General features: G+C 40.7%; 1 pseudogene; it reads right to left on the bottom strand.

Annotated features, from left to right (window-relative positions):
• Positions 1–5,597: 5,597 nt before the first annotated feature.
• Positions 5,598–5,716, bottom strand: LOC145410302 (5S ribosomal RNA; annotated as a pseudogene).
• Between the last annotated feature and the right edge of the window lie 1,155 nt (positions 5,717–6,871).

Below are 6,871 nucleotides of genomic sequence, written 5' to 3'. Positions count from 1 at the left end.
CTTGATGAAGCCAAAGATTTTTTGTCAAATGTGCAAACAGTGTGTGATGTAGAAAACAGAACAAAAAATGAACTTAAGCTTGTTGCTCAACAATTGGGAATTGCAGTTCACTCTTATCATTCTAAAGATCAAATTGTTGGCATGATTAATAAAAGCTTGTTTAATGTAACTCCTCCAAATGAGCAAACGCAGATTGAATTAGCTAAGTTACAGCTAGCCCTGCAGGAGGCTCGTGGTAAGGAGGCTGAATTTCAAGCACGTGCTAAGGAGGCTGAGTCTCAGGCTAAGGAGGCGGAGTCTCAGGCTAAGGAGGCGGAGTCTCAGGCTCGTATTCAGGAGGCACAGATACAGGCACAAATTGAACTTGCCAGGATTCAGGCAGACCATGAGTATCGCATGAAACAATGTGGAACTGGATCATCTAGCTCTGATGATTTTGATGTGGCTAAAAATGTTAAACTTGTCCCTCCTTTTAATGAATCTGATTTAACAAAGTATTTTCAGTTGTTTGAGAGGGTAGCTACAGGTTTTAATTGGCCCAAAAAGTATTGGCCAGTACTCCTTCAAACTGTTCTCACCGGTAAAGCTCAAGTAACTTATGCATCTTTGCCTCAGGATCAATCTGATAATTATGATGTCGTTAAGAGCTTGATTCTTAAGGCCCATGAGCTTGTTCCTGAAGCCTATAGAGTAAAATTTAGGACAACTTATAAGCAAGATAAGCAATCCCATGTTGAGTATGCAAAAATCAAAGAAGATCTGTTAGAGCAGTGGTTAAATTCTAAGAATGTGGATTCTGATTTTGGTAAATTTAAGCAGATTAATTTGCTGGAGGACTTCAAAAGATGTATTAGTAAAGATGTAAGCCTATATCTTGATGAGAAAAGAATAGATAATTTGTCTGATGCTGCAGTTTTAGCTGATGAATATGTTCTCACTCACAAGAGATATTCTAGAGAAAAAGGGAAAGCTGAGAGTAAGTACGTTGCCTCTACTCAGAGTACAGGTAACAGGAAAGAGAATAAAGATGATGTTTCTCAGGAAGTAAATACCAGCTTCACCTCTAGATTTCAGAAAAGTAAATGTACTTATTGTAGTATGCTTGGTCATACTACGGAGAAATGTTTCAGGAGACAGCGTGATGTGAACAAAAAGGAGTCTTTAAATATTCAGTCAATTGGTCTAGTGTCCACTCTTGAGAGTTCCCAGAATTCTTTAACTGAGTTAACTGAACCTGCTTTGAGGGGTAACTTAAATTCTCATGATGGAGCTCCTCTTTTGAGCAGTAACGTGGGTGACACTCTCAAGAGTTCATGTGCTAATTTCCTGTCTGATGGTTTTGTCAGTCCTCTGGACAGTAATGACAGGAAATCAGTTAAAATATATCGTGATACAGGTGCTTGCCAATCCCTTATGCTGACCAGTGTTCTAGGCTCTAATGTTAATTCCTCTGATGAAACTGTATTCTTACAAGGTGTTGGGAATAATTACTTCTCTGTCCCTCTGTGCAGAGTGAATTTAGAGTCTGGTTTTGTTAATGGTTCCGTTATGGTTGGGTTGGTTGAGACACTCCCAATGTCAGGTGTAACTTTCTTACTTGGAAATGATATTGGTGGAGGTCAAGTGTGTCCAGCTCCTCAGTTGTCTAGTGAGCCAGTGGCTGCGTCCCAGGATTGTGATGTCCCTGATGTGTTCCCTGCATGTGCTGTCACTAGGGCTAAGTCTAAAGTTACTGGTGACTTAGAGGATAATGATGATGATGATGTTATCCTAGCTGACACTTTTCTTGCTAATTTGGACCACTCACCAGATGAGGCAGTACCCCGTAGTGTTGATAATTTGTCTCGTCAAGAGTTGGTTGAGTTGCAGGTTGCTGACCCTGAGTTGAAAGGTCTAGCTAACTCTGCTTGCAGTGAGGAAGAGTCAGCTGGTGCTTCTACTTGTTATTATATAAAGTCAGGAGTACTTATGAGGAAGTGGAGACCCCCAACAGCATCAGCCGACTGTGAATGGGAGGTTGTAGATCAAGTTGTCATCCCTCGTGTTTGTAGGCAGGATATCATTAGAGTGGCTCATGATTCCAGTTTGGCAGGACACTTTGGAGTGAGGAAGACTGTGGCACGCATTTTGAAACACTTCTACTGGCCAGGTATCTTCAGGGATGTTTCCTGGTATTGTAAGTCTTGTCACACCTGTCAAGTTGTGGGGAAGTGTAATCAGACCGAAAAGGTTGCTCCTCTAGTTCCCATTCCTCCTTTTAAGGCGCCATTCACCCGTGTGTTGGTGGATATTGTGGGCCCTCTTCCTAAGACTTCTTCAGGATTTTCTTATGTGTTGACCCTGATTGATATGGCTACTCGTTATCCTGAAGCCATTCCACTTAGAAATATCTCAGCAAAGAACATGGTTAAGGAAATGCTAGGGTTCTTCACAAAGTTTGGTCTGCCCAAGGAGGTACAGTCAGACCGGGGAAGTAATTTCATGTCAAACGTTTTCAAGCAGTCTCTGAATGAGTTGGGCATCACCCAGATCACGTCTTCAGCTTACCATCCCCAGACCCGAGGAGCGTTGGAGAGATATCATCAAACACTCAAATCGATGCTCAAGAAATACTGTTTGGAACATCAGAAAGACTGGGATAAAGGTCTTCCATTCGTTGTGTTTGCCGCAAGAGAATCTCCAAATGAATCACTGGGCTTCTCACCCTTTGAACTACTGTTTGGCCATGAAGTAAGAGGACCCCTTAAGTTACTCAAGGAATGCTGGCTGTCTGAGGAAGATGACGTCAACCTGCTGGAGTATGTGATGAAGTTCAAAGAACGGCTGTCCACTGCTTTACAGCTGGCAAGAGAGAATTTAGGAGCTGCTCAGGAGAAGATGAAGACTTGGTATGATAAGAAGTCCAGGTTACGCCACTTTCAGCCAAGAGATCAGGTTTTGATTCTGGTACCAGTGCATGGGCAACCTCTTCAAGCCAAGTTTAGTGGTCCTTATTTCGTGGAGAAGAAACTCAGTGATGTCAACTATGTCATCGCCACACCAGATCGTAGAAAGAACAAGCAACTTTGTCACATCAACATGCTAAAGTTATATCACAGGCGGGACGAAAATAATCCAGTCTGCACTGTAGCTGTTCCACCCGAGTCTGCAAGTGAAGCTCTCCCATGCAGTATGAGCCTGAGTGATAGTTTGGGGAAGAATCCTGATATCATGAATGATCTCCAGACTAAGCTTTATCATCTACCTCCCGAGGAAAAGCAGGAGTTTTCGGCATTACTGCAGGAGTACCCGCCAGTGTTCCGTGCAACTCCAGGAAGAACCACTGTGTTGATGCATGATGTCGATGTTGGAGACGCAGAGCCAATTAAACTGCCTCCTTACCGTGTGAACCCAGTGAAAGTTCCTCTCATCCAGAAGGAGCTTGGCTACCTGTTGGACCACAAGATGATTGAGCCCTGTCAGAGCAAGTGGAGTTCTCCTGTCACTCTAGTCCCTAAGCCAGGTGGGTCACAGCGACTTTGCATCGACTACAGACGTGTTAATCAGATAACCAAAAGAGACACTTACCCTCTCCCTCGTGTGGAAAATTGCATAGACAAGATCGGAAAGGCTAGGTACATAAGTAAGTTTGATTTGTTAAAGGGATACTGGCAAGTGCCTATGACTGAACGTGCTAGGGAGATCTCATGTTTTGTAACACTAGGAAAGACTTTTGCATGTTCTGTAATGCCATATGGTATGAAGAATGCACCAGCCACATTTCAGAAGCTCATGAATGTTGTAACAGAGGGTTTGGCAGGGTGTGTTGTTTATATTGATGATGTATTAATCTTCAGTGACAACTGGAAAGATCACCTATGCCATGTCAGTAAATTTCTTGAGCGTTTGGTTCATGCTAATCTTGTAGCTAATTTATCAAAGTGTGAGTTTGGTCAAGCTAAAGTTCAGTACCTTGGGTATGTAATTGGTGATGGGCATGTTGCACCACCAGGAGCTAAGGTTCAGGTTATAAGTGATCTTCCCAGACCTAAAAGTAGGAAAGAGCTACAAAGATTTTTGGGAATGGTAGGTTATTACCGGAGATTTGTTCTTAACTTTTCAATTCTTGTATCACCATTTACAGACCTACTGAAAAAGGGAGTTAAATTTGTCTGGACCGATAACTGTGAATCCTCTTTCAACAAACTTAAAGCTATCCTATTAAGTCAGCCAGTGCTCGCTACTCCAAATTTTGCTAAGCCTTTTAAGATGGCTGTTGATGCAAGTGATACAGGAGCTGGGGCTGTTTTGCTGCAAGAGGATGATCAGGGTGTTGAACACCCTGTATCTTATTACAGTAAGAAGTTCACTCCACCTCAAAAGAACTACTCAACTATTGAGAAAGAGCTTTTAGCCTTGACTTTGGGTTTACAGCATTTTTCATTTGTGTTCTGGTTTTGACCCCATAGTCATTTATACCGATCATAACCCACTGAAATTCCTTAGTAAGTTTAAAGATAAAAATCAGAGATTGACAAGATGGAGTCTACTTCTTCAGGAGTATTCATTAGACATACAACATGTCAAGGGGAAAGAAAATGTTATTGCAGATTGCTTATCTAGACTTTAGACAGATTGTTTTAGAGTAATAAGAAATTTCCTTTGTAAATTTCTTTTTTCTTTGTGGGGAATTGTTACATAGCCTATGATTTCATCATCCTTTGTGTAATTATAACGTACAGTATGCTGCATGTTTGATCACGAGCGTGTTCTACCTCACTCCCCCCGTCCTCCCTTATAGTAGAGTAAGTCGTTCTTTCTGTTATTCAGAGCAGGATTGTCAACTCTTTGTCCCCTCTGGCTTCATTTGCGCGTCCTTCTTACAAGTTGTATCAAGCTCTGCCGGCCCCTATATAATGAGCTCAGTCTCTACATTAATTGCCACTTAGATCTACTCCTCATTTTGCTCACATCTCTGTCCTCCCCTGTACAGTTATTATTATTGTGAGTGCTCAGGAAGTCTCCAACCATCTAGCAGCTGTGTGTAATTTGAGTATAACTGTTGTTGCATTTTTTCTTGTACTGTGTAGCATGAGGTTGATTCTTGGGCCTAGTAAGGTTTTTGTAATTTATGTAAGGTTCTTATTGTCAGCCATCATTAATAATATTTTGTATGTAATAATATATCTGGCATTCACTCAGTATTGTCTGGTATCTCATTTTAACAGGGCTGACTTGGATAAATTTACTCTTGCTAATTTCGTGTTAATAGAGGCTATTGCAGTTAACCATATATTTAACCTGTTTTTTGCCATTACATTATCCTTATGAGTCTTGAATGTTTTGTTGTTAGTTTGTGCATTAAACTTTAACTTGTAATTTTACCTAACTCTTTTGTTTTGAACCTGGAACTTTACGGGACAGTAGTGATTATTAGTATTCTCACTTAAAGTGTACATTATCTTTCTCTGTTCCGTAACAATATATATATATATATATTTCTTTCAGTCATTCATTGCCAGACGCCATGTATCCCAGACTGGGTGGCCAAGCTTAGAGTTTATTGTTTTACAGTGAGGGGCACTAATTCTGCACCAACCCCACTTGACACGTAGGGATGCCAACAGCATCTGGTGTTCCCAGGAGGTCACCCATCCAAGTACTAACCAGACCCAACGTTGCTTAACTTCGCTGATCGGACGGGAAGCGGTGTACTCAACGTGGTATGGCATATATATATATATATATATATATATATATATATATATATATATATATATATATATATATGTGTGTGTGTGTGTGTGTGTGTGTGTGTGTGTGTGTATACAATAATAACAATACAGTGGTGAAAAAAGTATATGTGAAGGAATTTGAAGAAGGGAGGAGGAAAGGTAGGTCAAGGAGATGGTGGAGAGGTATGGTGGATGAGTGTGTGAAGAAGAGAGGTTCGGTAGTCGGTGAGGCTAAGGAACTGACCAGAGATCGAGCTGACTGGATGAATGTTGTGAGACGTGCTTGACTAGGGATGTGGCACCCCTTTTTAAAGTGGCAGTGTCCAGATTGACTCTATTGGATACGTTTATGTGAAGCTACAGAACATGGTGAATGTTTTTGGCGTATCCGATAGAGCCAGGAGTCCGGGGGCTTGAATGATGAGTGAATGGAAGCGTTGCCCATTGGACTTGGCATAATTGGGCTGTATGGACATTTCTACTCCTCACCCTGCCCTAGCGTGGGAAAGGAGGTCTGGATGATGATGATGATGATGATGATGATATATATATATATATATATATATATATATATATATATATATATATATATATATATATATATATATATATATATATATATGTGTGTGTGTGTGTGTGTGTGTGTGTGTGTGTGTGTGTGTGTGTTCTTACCTAATTGTATCTTTACAGGAATGAGTCAAGCTCGTACTGTCCCGTGTCTTAAACCATATTTATCGTACATATCCTTAAATTTGTGAATTGTTTTGGCACACACTATTTCATTCGGTAGTGCATTCCATTGATCAATTGCTCTGTTTGGGAAACTGAATTTCCTTACGTCTTTATCACCTCTCTTCTTATGCAGTTTTTTGCAATGTCCTCTTGCTAATGTTTCTCCATATGTTAAGTAGTCATTTATGTCTATTTTCTCCTTCCCTGATATGCACTTATATAGCATTATCATGTCACCTCTTTTCCTTCTCTCCTGTACTGTTGGTAGATTCAGTTTATTTAGTCTTTCTTCGTAGCTTAGGTCCCTTAAGCTTGGTATCCATTTTGTAGCAGCCCTTTGAACTTTTTCAATCTTGTCTATATGCTTTTTGAGAGGAGGACTCCAGACTACTGATGCATATTCCAGGGTTGGTCTAATCTATCTA

Source organism: Coenobita brevimanus, chromosome 84, assembly GCF_032717465.1.
Source record: "Coenobita brevimanus isolate Jiangsu-jjx chromosome 84, ASM3271746v2, whole genome shotgun sequence".
NCBI lineage: Eukaryota > Metazoa > Arthropoda > Malacostraca > Decapoda > Coenobitidae > Coenobita > Coenobita brevimanus.
The sequence above is the reverse complement of the archived record's forward strand: the minus strand, read 5'-3'. Positions and strand labels throughout refer to the sequence as shown.